This window comes from Equus caballus, chromosome 6 (assembly GCF_041296265.1).
Source record: "Equus caballus isolate H_3958 breed thoroughbred chromosome 6, TB-T2T, whole genome shotgun sequence".
NCBI lineage: Eukaryota > Metazoa > Chordata > Mammalia > Perissodactyla > Equidae > Equus > Equus caballus.
In genome coordinates, this window is record NC_091689.1 from 5,681,854 (window position 1) to 5,696,311 (window position 14,458).

At 42.6% G+C, this 14,458-nt stretch overlaps 1 long non-coding RNA gene across 1 annotated transcript; it reads left to right on the forward strand.

Annotated features, from left to right (window-relative positions):
* The first annotated feature begins 3,061 nt into the window (after positions 1–3,061).
* LOC138924876 (uncharacterized) lies at positions 3,062–13,647 on the forward strand. The gene is made up of 3 exons (XR_011440227.1): positions 3,062–3,169; positions 3,971–4,061; positions 13,535–13,647. It is a non-coding gene; the product is annotated as an uncharacterized lncRNA (long non-coding RNA).
* Positions 13,648–14,458: the final 811 nt, after the last annotated feature.

Sequence of the window (14,458 nt, forward strand, 5' to 3'; positions counted from 1 at the left end):
CATTTCCCTCTGTATTAGACGACTTTTTAGCGTAGACAAAGTCCTTAGACTAACTTCAAGCCAATAGGGTATAATCCATAGCCTTTTACAGCTGGGCAAAGCACAGCAAAGTGAAGTTGCCCAGACAGAGCGCCTCCCAGCCAGCGGTGCTTACTCTGTGCTCTGCCCGCTAACTCTGAGCAGGAGCCTGGACATTGCCATCTCACGTAAGAGTGGAAAAGTAAAAAATGTTACAAGATAGTTTGGGGTACGATGTGTATTATTAACCACTTGAATTTCTTATTCTTGGAATGTCTCTTTTATGCCAAGCACTCAGTTCTTGAAAAACGGCCAAAACAAAAGTCTGCATGGTTTTTATGAGAAATTGAGATAGACTACCACTTCAGGGTTAATTGAAGAAAGCTTGCCCCAAATCTATGCCCATGTTTAGATCTTCTGGAGGTTGGTTTCATAATTCTAGTGTTTCAGTATCACATAGCTTGCACTAAAACCAAATTTGGCTCTTAGCATGACTAATAGGAAATAATGTTTGTGTAAAACACAAGACTAAACTAGCTGAATTTTCAAGCAGATAAACCATGATTTCATTAAGCCATTTGTAGTTGGCAGTGATTGTGTGTTACTGTGAGCTGATGGCTTTGTGTTCATAATTCTCAGCTGCCTCTCTCATGCTTGGTTATGGGATGAAACCAAAGGACAGAGGACCCAGAGGATAATTGTTGGGTTGGGTCCATTGGGTTGGGAGGAACTGGAGTAGAGCTTTAAATAAAAAAGTAAGAAATAAAATTAGAAAGTATGGAAAACTAAAGCTAAGGTATATTGTTATCCATTTTTTGCTTGGAAAATGTTACTTGGGATTAAAGAATATGAAGGAGAATCGTCTTCAGCCAGAATCGCTTGACTCCCTCCTTTGTGTTGCAATGATTTCTTACGAGCTTGCCTCAGATCAGATTTCTGTATCACAGCAAGATTCCAGGACAGTGCACAGAGGAAGAGATAGCCTCAGGAAAAAGCGCAGCCCAGAAGTCCGGGGAAGTATAGGAACGCCAGGAGGACACGCCTGAGTTGAGCAGAAGTTGAGAGGTTCAAGTACAGGCAATCAGTTAGGAACTAGATCATTTATAGAATCTGAAGAAATAGAGAAAGCAAAGAGTAGAACAGATGCAAAACATTATGGACAATAAAAAATCCTGACGACGTAGCCAAGCATGGTTTTCTTAGGGCTACGGGGGGAGCATTGTGTCATCATTCAGGAAAAGAGGTTGGTGCGTGCTGCTGATGGGGAGTTAATGAGGAGCCAGCGAGGACACTGCTCTGAGAGGTAGCCCTTGACACAGACAGAGCCTTGCAAGATAGTGGTACTATATGTATAATGCAATATCGTACGATTGGGTTATTGTATTATGTAATATATACCATCATATATTATACCATATATATTTTAATATATAAAATTTGAGGACAGTATGTATATTATATATTACTTATAACATATAATCATGCTGTACCATACTAAAAATATGTGTATATAAATATATGTATTACAATGAGGGCAGTGTGCTGGTAGTTTGACAACAAACACTTTTGGAAACAGAGACATCAGGGCCATGGTGTTTCAGAGCAAGAGGCAATATAATGTGGTGAAAAGGACGCTAGTGTGGGAGTTGTGAATCCAAACTGCGGGCTTGACTGTGTTCCATCCTTGTGACCGTGGGCACGCTCCTCCCCCAGGGCGTCAGCTTCCTCGGCTGTAGGATGAAACAGTTGGACTGAATGAGCTCTCAGGTTCTTTCTGATTCTGAGGACGGATGGGTCTCAGGGTACTTGGATGGGTATGAGAAGGGAAGGGGTCTTCTCCCTGCCTGGTGCTCAATTTTCCTACCATGTAACCCCTACTTTGCGCATGTACAAAAATGGCATCTTGGGCTAGCCTGGTGGCACAACGGTCAAGTTTGCACATTCCACTTCTGTGGCCCGGTGTCTGCCGGTTTGGATCCCCGGTGTGGATCTACACACTGCTTATCAAGCCATGCTGTGGCAGGCATCCCACATATAAAATAGAGGAAGATGGGCACGGATGTTAGCTCAGGGCCAATCTTCCTCAGCAAAAAGAGGAGGAATGGCGGCAGATGTTAGCTCAGGGCCAATTGTCCTCAAAAAAAAAAATGACATCTTAATCTTGTGTTTCTAAATGCTCTTAAATTGTTGGACGACCAAGAGTTTAAAAGGGGAGGTGTCATCTTTTCTTCTTTGGTCTTTATTCTACAGGATGCAACTGGCATTGACGTACATTATCAAAGCAAAACCTTGTGCTTCCTGTTTCACTTTTTTTTTGTTTTTTCTTGTTTTTGGTGAGGAAGATTGGCCCTGAGCTAACATCTGTGCCAATCTTCCTGTTTTTGCTTGAGGAAGATTGGCCCTGAGCCAACATCTGTGCTAATCTTCCTCTATTTTGTGTATGGGATCCTGCCACAGCATGGCTTGTTGAGCAGTGTGTAGGTCTGCATCCAGGATCTGAACCCACAAATCCCAGGCCGTCGAAGTGGAGCTTGCGAACTTAACCACTACACCACTGGGCCTGCCCCATTTGTTTCTTTTTTATAGTGAAACTCCAGTTGCCTTCTAAAACATATACTTTGACGAAAGAAGGGTTACAGGGCAGTGGACAAAGGGGTAAGAACTACAATCTGATTGTGCTTCTGCCTGTATCACCAAAATGACCAGAAAGTCACCATCATCACACTGGGGTCCCTTGTCGTCAATCTGACTGATTGTTGAACAAGCAATGAGGATGGCCCACAATGAAAGATCGACAATGTCATCACTGACTAGGTGAGCCCAGAGATCTGCCCATGGGGTCTGTTATGGGCTGAATTGTGTCCTCCCAAATTCATATGTCCAAGTCATAACCCAAAGTACCTCAGAATATGACTGTATTTGGAGAGCTGGACTTTGAAGATGTAATTAAGGTTAAATGAGGTCATATGGGTGGGCCCTCCTCCAATAGGACTGGTGTCCTTATATGAAGAGATTAGGGCACAGACACAGACCTAGAGGTGACCACATGAGGAAACAGAGAGAAGGCAGCCACCTGCAAGCCAAGGAGAGAGGCCTCGGAAGAAACCCAAACTGCTGACACCTTGATCTTGGACTTCTAGCCTCCAGAACTGTGAGTAAATAAATTTCTGTTGCCTAAGCCACCAGTCTGCGGTATTTTGTTATGATGGTCCGAGTAGACTAATACAGTCTCCAAAGTAATTCTCACCAATTCAAGGACCATAACCCTTTTATGTGTCTCTCTACCACTCCTAGCACCTAGTTATACCTTTAGCAGATGTTTCTTATAAATATGTTTTATTTCTGGTCTAATGCCTTGGGGGAGGAAATGTGAAATATTGACATTTAATAGGATTATACTTTAATTGCATTGTGCTTTTAAGAGTCACATTTCCTTTGAATCTTGGAAAAGTCGATAGAAAAAGACATGAATGAACCTGACATTCCTGTCATCTGTGTTGGTGGAATATCGCCTTGCTGATGTGTTACCATTTAAAACATCTGGGCCGATTAGTTTATTTTCTTTTCTGAAGAGTGTATGGATTAAAAACAGACTCCTTCAACGTAGTGGCACAGCACGGAGGGTCTAACACTCTTTGTCCCGTCAGCAGGGGGCACAGTGCCAAGAAAGGAGAAAGTAGTTTAACGAGGGATCATCCTCGTGGCCTGGACAGGTTCCCAAGAGCAATCAAACTGAGGGGCCCTGGAGTCTTGTCAGTGGCAGTTAACCAGAAGAGATGTGAGGGGCAAGCAGCTGTTTGACTCCATTTAATGTTCCCCCAGCACCTTTCTAAGAGCTTTACAATCATGTGAGGTGTTGAGTTCAAACTCTATTTTTAACAGCAGTGTTGTGGCCAAGACTTTGAGGGCAAGGACTGGGTCCCATTTATCTGTTTGTCTCCTCTCCAACAAGCTCAGAAGAATGAGAGAAACTACCTTGGCAGCCAGTGCCCACGTGTCTGTTGAATTGAATCTAACGAAAAAGGGGAAAATGTCCCATGGCAGTAAGTACTTCCTGTTACAGGTAGATGAGTGAGTGCGTGTCTCTAAATGCATGCATATGAGTATTCTAGATGTGATATTTAAAACTTCCCATAAATAATGTCTTAAGCATATGTTTTCTCCTTAGTTGATCTGGAAGAAAGGAAAGAAGTACACAAGTCTTCCGGAGCTCACTCACTTGTGAAGTGATCAGAATTCGGGAATGTTCGCTTTGAGCTCTTGCTACTAGAGCTCGCCAGCGACCTCCTCCCTCCCACAGAGGCTAAATGGTGATGCATTTCTGACTGACTGCCTTCAAGCATCTGGAGGCTTAGGGCTAATCGCTGCCCTGGAATACCAATGAAAGCTCTTCCACCAAAGGGCCTCATAAACAGATGTCCCTGCTCCCCCTCCTTTAACTAGAAAACACTTTCGTTCTTGTTGTTTTTAAAAGCAATCTGTAGTCATATTTCAAAGGAATTTTCATTCCCTTAGGGGCAAGGAGATTAACATTTATTATGTGGCACTATTTGCCATGAACCTGGCATACGCTATCCCATTTCATTCTCAAACTAACCTTTTGAGGTAGGAACTAGCAGCCTGAATTTAAAGACGAGGAAACAGAGACTCCGGGGTTACAAAGCTTCCCTGAGGCTACTGAGGGAATAAGTACACAGCCTGTTTTCAACCTGGATCAATAACCCTGAGTAGACCTTGCTGCTTCTACCTCATTTACTGCTTCTCAAATGCCCAAGGCTGATTGTTAGATTCTAAGCATAATCTATAAAACTTAAATTACTTTTGGTTTATTAACACATCATGAAAAACTTACTAGAGAGATTTTCATCAAATTTGGAGGGAATGTATGGGATGGTGCGACCTTAAAGGAGACTGTGTGGCACATATGAACATCACTTTGCGGGAAACTGAGGAGCCGGCAGGGATAATGCCTCAGGGCAAGTGGAGAAACAGGTGCTCTCAAGGACTATAAAAGTGACATCCAACAAAAAGGTTTTGGATGGTTGACTGGGGAAGGGATGCTTAATCAAGGGAACTGAGAAAGATGCCGTGTTAATCTGCTAGGGCCCCCGTAACAAAATATCACAGACTGGCGGGCTTCAACCACAGAAGCGTATTTTCTCACAGTTCTGGAGGCTGGAAGTCCAAGATCAAGGTGTCAGCAGGTTGGGTCTCTTCAGAGGTCTCTCCTTGGCTTGCGGATGGCTGTGTCCTTGTATAGTATTTATGCCATGTGTGCACATGTCTGTGTCAGAATCTCCTCTTCTCTTAAGGACATCAGTCCTACTGCATTAGGGCCCATCTATATGGTCTCATTTTATCTTAATTATGTCTTTAAAGACCTTGTCTTCAAATACAATCACATTCTGACTTTTAGGGTTTAGAACTTCAACAAATAAATTTGCAGGGGGACACAATTCCGCCCATAACAGATGTCCAAAGAACATTTAAATGCCAAAAAAGGGAGGCAGTCAAGCCATCCTCCAGAGCACCCATGGGTTTGTGATATCCCATGGGATGGCATATCAGAGGGAGCTTGCCCTTTCCCAGAAGGGCAACCAAAGCCAGCATGAGAAACATTTGGCTGCCATCTAGGAGGTATGCTAAGAAATCTATTACCAGCTCAATGTCTGAAATTTGTTACAGTTTCTCAGACTGAAGAGGGAAGGTGGCATCAAGGGATAGGCTATCCAAATGAGAGGTCCTATTCCACGTATAGAGCCTGAGAACCTCCACAATCTTCATGAACAAAACAACATCCGGGGCTCAGACACTGTTAAAAATATACCTTCAGGGTTTACATGAGTGATTTCCATGTGGCGTAATAACAGGGAAGCAACGGAGATCCCCTGGATACCAAGGGTTTCCTTCAATGACATTTTTACTCTCAAATCCCTGAAATTTCCTACAAGTGTCTGTTTCACCAGGAGTAAATCACAAAGTCAACATCCCAAATTGCAGGTGTTCACTTGTGATTGACGTGTTTCTTGCACAGAAACTAACCTAGAAGACTCCAGCGTGCGTAGCAGCAAAGTTTGTTTATATGTGCCCCAAAGTAATTGAAACTACAAAAGAGATAGTTAGAGATATTTATTGTAAACTTGAAAAAGAATTGAGGTTCTATACCAGCACTATAATGCTATAATTGCTGTAATCTGTATAGCAATATAATGAGGGCCATATATGTAATTGAAAATTTTCTCCTAGCCACACTGAAAAAAGTAAAAAGAAACAGGTGAAACTAACTTCAACATTTTATTTAACCCAATGCATCCAAAAAAAATATCTTTTCAACATGTACTCAGTATAAAAGTTAGTCACGAGGTCACTTGATTTTCTTTTTTCTGTACGAAGTATATATTTTATCCTTACAGTTCATGTCAATTGTCATCAGAAATACTTGATTTTCATTTAGGTTTCATAAAATTTATAGTTAGAAAAGTAGATTTAAGTATCCGCAATGTTGCAAACCTAACTTAAAAGTTTTTAATAATTTAATCAAGTATGTTTTAAAATTTAAATTTAAATTAATTAAAATTAAATTTTAAAATGAGTTAGTTCCTCATTCATACTAGACCCATTTCCAGTGCACGTTAGCTGTATGTGGCTGGTGGTCCCAGCATTTGACAGCACACTTTTGAATGCAATGAATACAGTTAAAGAAATAACTATAATTCAAGAAAATTATTGGGTTCAACAGCATTTATTCTTGTTTCTATTATGGCTTAATGAAGGTTAATGATTTTTATGACCCAAATAGGTCATAAGTCAGAAGGCAGGTGTCATAGTAAAATCATACAGGGAATCTGGTGACAGTCCTGCCTCTGTCCCACCCACTGGGGTGACCTCGACCTTGACTGTCACCTCACTTCTCATACCCTCAGCTTCCTCATCTGTCAAAGAGGGAGTTGGTCTAAAATCTCTTCCAGCTGTGGCTTTTATAGTCTAAACTCACTGAGGGACGGAAGTTGGCTTGTATGAGAGGAAATTATATTAGGAGAAAAATATTTAGTTTACTCTAGAGAAAATCTGTTTTCCTCTTATTCATGATACTTACAACATACAGGATAATATCCATATACTAAACTAAAATTTGTCAAAATATTGATAATTAAGCCACTGAAGACCAAGTCACCTGGAAACTTCCCTGTCGCCTGAGTCAGTTGGAGAGCAACCAGGTGAGAAGTGTCACCTTCCAGGGGAAGCAGATTGAGTCCCAGTCCCTCTCGTGTCCCTTTTTGTAAGAGCCTACTGGAAACCTCCTGTGTGTCTGTCCTGAGTCAGTGAGGCTTACCAAGATTAGAGATTCATTGTTCACTAGATGATGAAGGACACTTTTCAATCTAACACTTTATTTAGCTGATAGCTGCTTTTTTACAAAAACAAATAATTTTTTTTTTTTTTTTGGTGAGGAAGATTGGCCCAGAGCTAACATTTGTTGCCAATTTTCCTCTTCTTGCTTGAGGAAGATTGTTGCTGAGCTAACATCTGTGCCAATCTTCCTCTATTTTATATGTGGCATGCTGCCACAACATGGCTTGATAAGCAGTGTATAGGTCTATGCCCGGGATCCGATCTGCAAACCCCAGGCTGCTGAAGTGGAGCAGGCAAACTTAGCCACTAAGCCACCAGGCCAGCTCCTGATAGCAGCTTTTACAGTGAGAGATATGATTAACTAAATAAATGACCACTTATTCTTTATTTGCTTTCATGGCCTGGAGTATTAATTAATTTGTTAACATTTAAAAAATCCTATATTTTTCTTACTAAAATAGCAATATTGTATGTGTTTATCTAAACTTTTTGAGAAAGGTGGAATGCTGTAAAAAATAATAAAATCTTCCATAATCTTACTGCTACACAGAAATAAACATTTTCAGGTGTTTCTCTTCAGCCTTTTTTACCATGTGTGTTTTTATTTTTATATTTACTTCTTACAAAACTGGGGTCAAATTGTATTTATTGGTGGCTTTTTCGATGTGTGAACTTGGCTGGGCTGTGGTCTCCATTTAGGCAATCAAGCACCAAGGTGCTGTGGAGGGAGTTTGGGCGTGTAAATTAAAGTGTCTAATTACTTTTCTGCACAGGAGATTGCTCTGGATTATCTGGGGGGGCTTGACACAACCAGTTGAAAGACCTTGAAAGTAGGCTGAGGCTCCAAAACAGAGGGACTGGGAGACCCTCCGTGTGGACAAACAGCTTCAGGCCGTGTCTGTGGGCTCCAGTGCACCTGTCGTTGTCCCTTCCTGACAGCCTGCCCGATGGGTTTCAGACTTATAGTCACATTAGTGACTCCCTGTGACAAATCTCTTCATACATGTCCCTTCTACTGGGACTGCTTCTCTGGTTGAACCCTAACTGGTCCTACACCTACTTCTATAATCCATTCACAGAGCAGTATATTCTCAGCATTTCCCATGTCATTAAATTTTCTTCTCGACTTTTTAAGTATCTGCATAACAGTCCATTACAAAGATAAAGCAAAATCCTAATTATTTAACATTTAAGTGACTTGCAAATTTTCTTCATTATAAATAACCCTTAACTACAAATACCTGTACACAAATCTTTGCACGCAGAAGAGATTCTGAGACGAAAGAGCCTGAGACTGTGTTAGGCCAAATTGCTTTTCAGAAAGGCTGCATCAATTTATGTTCTTATTAGCCGTCGTATAGGGTCTATCTCATGGTACTCTTGATAACATTGAGCGTTATCATAATTTTTTAAGCTTGCTTAATTGTTAGGTAAAAAAGATATACTGTTTTAGTCTGTACTATGTGTGTGTGTATACATGTATGTACACAAATATGTACACATATATCTGTGATATATGTAGACACACATGTACATACATACATGTAAAACCACTAACTGTCCTTTTAAAAATTTGGGGGGAATTTTCATAATGGGATGTATCAGTCAGGGTGCCATTACAGAAACAGAAACAGTAGGATTTCATTCTTTATTTCTTTAGTTTTTTCTTTCTTGCAAAGAATTGACTTATACAATCGTGGGAGCTGACCAGACAAGCCCCACTTTCACAGGACAGCTGTCAGGACGGGCAGGCAGGAACTGAGGCACGAGCTGAAGTTGCCTTCCTCTCTGCAGGCAGATTTCTTCTTTAGGGAGCCTCAGTTCCACTCTTAAGACCTTTCAACTGATTGAATCGGGCCCACCGCGATTGTTGAAGGTAATCTCCCTTACTTAAAGTCAAGACGTTAATCACATCTCTGAAATATATTCACAGCAGCGCCTAGAGGAGTGTTTGGTTGAGCAACAGCCTCACCAAGTTGATGCACACAACTCACAATGGGTTGTGTAGAAGAACTTCTCCACTGCCCACACAACACACCAGCTTCTTCATGGGAGTTTTCAGTTTGATTTCCAGTTATCATAGAATGTTACTCGTCCCAATCTCAGCTACCAAAAAGGCATTACCCTGGGAGAGAAATAGGAAAATATGGCAGATGCAGAGCAGTAGGCTTGCAGCAACATTTTACTCACAGCCTTCACTCCCCCAAAATGTAAGGAACATCTGCTTTGCCAAAAGCCCCCTGCCAGTAGGCTTGGTGGGGGATACCCAGATGAATCAGCTATAAAGGAGAACGTAGGAGTCCTTGTGAAAGAGTGAGGAGCTCGAAAATTACTCTCAGGAAACATAAGCTCAGTGGGTGTTCCAGAGGGGGAGTGGGGATTTTTGACTGTGGAATGAGATCAGCCTTCACGGAAGAGGGGGCATTTCAAAAATAAGTTCATTAGAGATATTTGGAGTTGGGTATTTCAGAAGAAGGAGGAAATATTAGTGAGGAACATAGAGTTAGAAATATAAGCAACAGGAGCACATGGTATTGGAAGAGAAACAGTGAGGATGTGTGGAGGCCAGATGTCAGAGTCTCAGACAGCGCTGGGCCAAAGGATGCGGGCTTTGTTCCACAGGCCATGGGCGGGGGGCCTGGAGCCTGGGTTCACTAGCATGAGCTGGGCACTTGAGTCTGCAGTGATGGGTCTGGGACCTGGGTCCACACGTGCCGACCTGGACCCTGGGTCCACAAAAGCTAACCAGGTGCCAGGGATGACTGGAGTGAGCCCGACACCTGCGTCTGTGGGGGCCAGTCTGGTACTGGAACTGGCTAGGAGCCCGGTTTAGCTAGAACCAGTCTGGAAACTGGCCTGGCACTAGGGCAAGCAGGAACCTGGGGCAGCGAGAGTTGGCCTGTAACCTGGGGTCTCAGGGCTGGCCTGAAGGTTGGGTCTGTGTGATCTGGTCTGGCACTAGGATGGGCTGGGAGCCTGGGGCTGTGGGAGCCAGCCTGGTGCAGAAGTGAGTCAAAAGCCCCGGTCCTCGGTATTTGGTCTGGCACTAGGCTCAGCCAGGAGCCCAGGTTTGCAGGTGGCTGCCTGGCAGCTCTAGAATTTCTGAGATCTCCAAGGCGTGAGCAAAGTGCAAGAGTTCCAATAGGACACTGACAGAATCTTGTCTCTGGGGCTTCCCTAGAGGAGAAGCTTTGCTGCGGTCCAGGCTCTTTTTTTTGTGAAAGATCTCCATGGGAGGTTGTACCCTCAGGAACTGTGCTTCTCCACCTGATGTGCAGGCCCCACCCTTGGAGATGCTGACTCAGCAGATGTGTCATCAGATGCAGGACCAGCAGAAGAACTACCGCCCGAGCATGAGCTACTGCTGAAGTACAAACCTGTTCCAAAATAGAAGGCCAGAACCCGTTTCCTGGGTTTAGCCTACAGAAGGGCCCTTCCTTGAAACAACCCTGGAAACTCACTGCAGTCTCTGTGCAATTACAGGAGTGTGGAATGAGGGCTGGGAGAATTTACTCTGGGGCTTTCGACACATACCTGTCTGGGAAAAAGGACAAAGTAGACTTGTTCTCGGACGTCCCAGGGCTGTTTTGAGTTCATGTTCTTAATCCTTGTATAGTTAAGATTTTAGGTCTATTTTTTGTGTTATTTTGTATATTTTTTCCTGAAAGCCAGGCTTCCCAGTCTGGAGAGCGGTTTTTCTCTAAGCATAGTAAAGTTCATTGTTCACCACCTAACAGAGTGTAGACTAGACACAAAGATACAGTGATAGAGTTGACATAGAGTAAGAACCTTAGAACCCAGAGATATAGGTAAAATCTGATTACTTAAATATGTCAGCAACATATACGTGCCTATTTTCTGAAGTTTAATAGCTTCTGAGAGGAATGGAAGGTATATCTTGAATTGTGAATGAATGTGATGTTTCTGAGCCCCATAGAAGCATATACATGCCCTGGATGGAGAACAGAGTTTCTCAGCCTCAGCACTATTGACCTTTGGACTGGATGATTCTTTGTCGTGGGGACTATCCTGCGCATTGGAGGACATTTAGCAACTCCATGACTGTTACCCACTAGGGGCCAGCAGTATGCCCGCACCTCAGTCATGAAAACAAAAACATGTCTCCAGACATAGTCTAATGTTTCTTGAGGGACAAATTCACCCCCAAGAGAGAACCTACTGAGATTCTAGTCTGTGCCCTTTCAAACTATGGTCATCTGTTTGGGTTACTTAGATGTGACCACGCTGAGAAAACTGGGGTAGCGCATCAGGACTATGCTGTGTGCTGTTTTATGAATTTAATTTAGTTACAAGGTGAATATCAAAACTTCCAACTGTCTGATATAGAAGACCAATAGGTGGGCCTTGGGCTATGCAAACACTCAGAAATTGTATGCAGCATCGGGCACATCTGCATACAATTTCTGCATCCTCCTCACCCCACCCATAGCAGAGAATTGACAGTGTCATCAGATTTTCACAGGGCATCAAGACCCAAGCAAGATCTGAAAGCTCTGTTTTGGTGAGTCAAATGAGCTGGGAGAATCTCAAAAGAAAAGGGAAAGGCAGGACTTAGTAGAGGCAGGGCGCCCAATTCATGATGATGTTGGCACATTTAAAAATATGCTTCATATGCTTTAAAAATTATTTTGATGGTTAGTGAGGACATAGAGAAAGAATTACTCGTGAAGTAACACTTCCTGTATAAATTCTTATTTTTGTCTTTGTACAGAATGATACTCTCCTTTTTAGAAGTGGGTTGTAATAATACAATTTAATCAATATTTTGTGTAAGACTGTGCTAGGTGTTGAAGGATATTAGAAAGGTGTCGCTACTGTCACACAGCTTTTGTTTTCCTGAAAACACAGTGATCAGGTCATTTGCCTGTTTGTTCTCGTATTCATTCCCCACCTTTGCCCTGCTTTTCTCTGTACTGCAGAGAGCCATGTTTCTTAGGCTCCCTTGTCAACTGCTTAGCAGGTAGACTCGGCTAACAGAAGGCATTGGAGGCCTGATCAAGGGGAGAAGAGCTGTGTGTAACTGGGTGGCCATTCTGGCTGCAGCTGTGTCACTTCTGTTGCTACAGCTCTGGGAGGCAGTTTCAGCCCCGTGATCCCAGCTCCTGTCAGTTAGCTCCAGCTGTGCTTCTGGCCAGTTCGCTCTGGATTCTGGATTCTGGCAATCCCACCTTTACCACCCTCTCTCATTGTCTCACCAGTCCCGAGTGTGGGCAGGGCTTTCTGCTATTGCTAATCTCTGGCTTGCCTCATTAAACCTATTTGTTTTGTCAGCTCTCTCATCACCTGCATAACAAATCCTCTCTATGGAAATACCTGGAATGGTTTGGTTTTCCTTAGAAAATACCGAATTGTACAACAGGATAGACTAAGAACAGAAATGATTTTTTAAAAAGGCAGGCTAAGGGGAACACAATGAAAGACAAGATGCCTTGAGTTTTTAGGACGAGGAATGAGTATATCTGGATGTGGTGAGAAGCTCTTGAAAAGGCTTCCTGAAAGAGCTGGGTTTTGAGCTGGTCCTGAAAGGATGGAGAACGTGTTGACAGTAGAACTGGGAGGTGAGGAGCAGGAGCGGAAAAAGCACAATTCCACGCTAAGGGAACAAAATAAGAAAAGGTACACAAACAGACAACCAAAATTATTTTGTAGGGAGAGTCGAGAATAATATAGGTTGGCTAGAGTGAAAGAAATATGTAATGAGACTGTGCTGAGGAGAGTCTACATACCGGGGTAGAGAGAATGTACTTTCTAAGTTCAGTAAGCTCAGGATATTGAATAAAAGATGGAATTCTGTCAACATTTTTTAGTCAATATTTGTTGTCTCATTATTTCAATGACTATTTATTGAGTGTTTAGGTTCTGGAGCACACAGTGAAAAAAACAGATAAAAATACCTTACAGAGCTTATATTCTAGTGGATTTGTTTTATATCTGTAAATAATTTTGCTTATCTGTAGCTTTGATTTAAACACAGGTTAGGAATGGCGATAGATGATACTGGATGGATGCTAGTTGGATGCTAGCTGAGCTTGGAAGGAAGGCGTGACAGTGCAGAGCGTTTACCACAGATGTACCCCTCTTTTGGAAACCCACTCTGAAGTAATTACTAGCCCTAACTGGACCACTTTGTTTTAAATTACAGATGTTGCCTCCTGTAATATTCAAGGCATCCTGTGAAAGAAAGGTTCTGACAGGAGTCAGATCAAAGACACGACTGAAATAAAACAAAAAGTTGTCCGATCAAAATAAATGCAGCTTTCTTTAATCAAAAATGTTGGTTGCAATTTTTGTCCAGATAGCAAGTTCCTCTTCTCCCAGGGGTGTGGTAACAACAGTGCTAACTTCAGCCCAGACTGAAAGATCGGCAGGGTTTTTCCTAACACCCCAGCTGCCGATCGCTGTGAATTTGCTTGTAGGTTGGTACTTCTGTTTCCTTACTGTCTCACCTCTGCTCTGTCTCCCTAAAGCTCCAATTTATCTCAGAGAAACATCGAGCCTCTCTAAATGTCTTGGGATGGAATTTTATGCATCCAGAATAAGCCGTGAGTGTCTCTTATTCACATTCCTGCAACAGCCTTCGCGCTGATTTTTCCATGCCTAATTAACTTTATTCCCCTCCTGCATTTTCCTCTGCTGTGTGATCTTTAGCTGTGTATAGGATCATATCATGTCCCACTGCCCCCTTACATCTCTTCCATGGCTGCCCACAGCCCCTTCCTATGCTTCTGACATCATCCTGCATCCTCTCCATCTCTCTCTCTCTCTCTCAATCCTTTCCCCTGATGAGCTCCAACTTCAGCCCTCACTTAGAGTTCTTTCCTCAGTGGAGTCCTTGGGGATATCCACTTTCTAGAACCCTTTGCTAGTTCAGGTCTTCTAGCCCATTGCACTTTCCCATAGTCTCTGTAAGTCTCCATCCTTATATATATGTGTGTGTGTGTGTGTGTGTATATATATATATATACATATATACACATATCTCATACTAATAGTTAACCTGTTGTTGTATGTCATCTCCCACCAAACCCTAAGCTCCAGGATGGCTGTGATTGCGTTTGTTCGATCC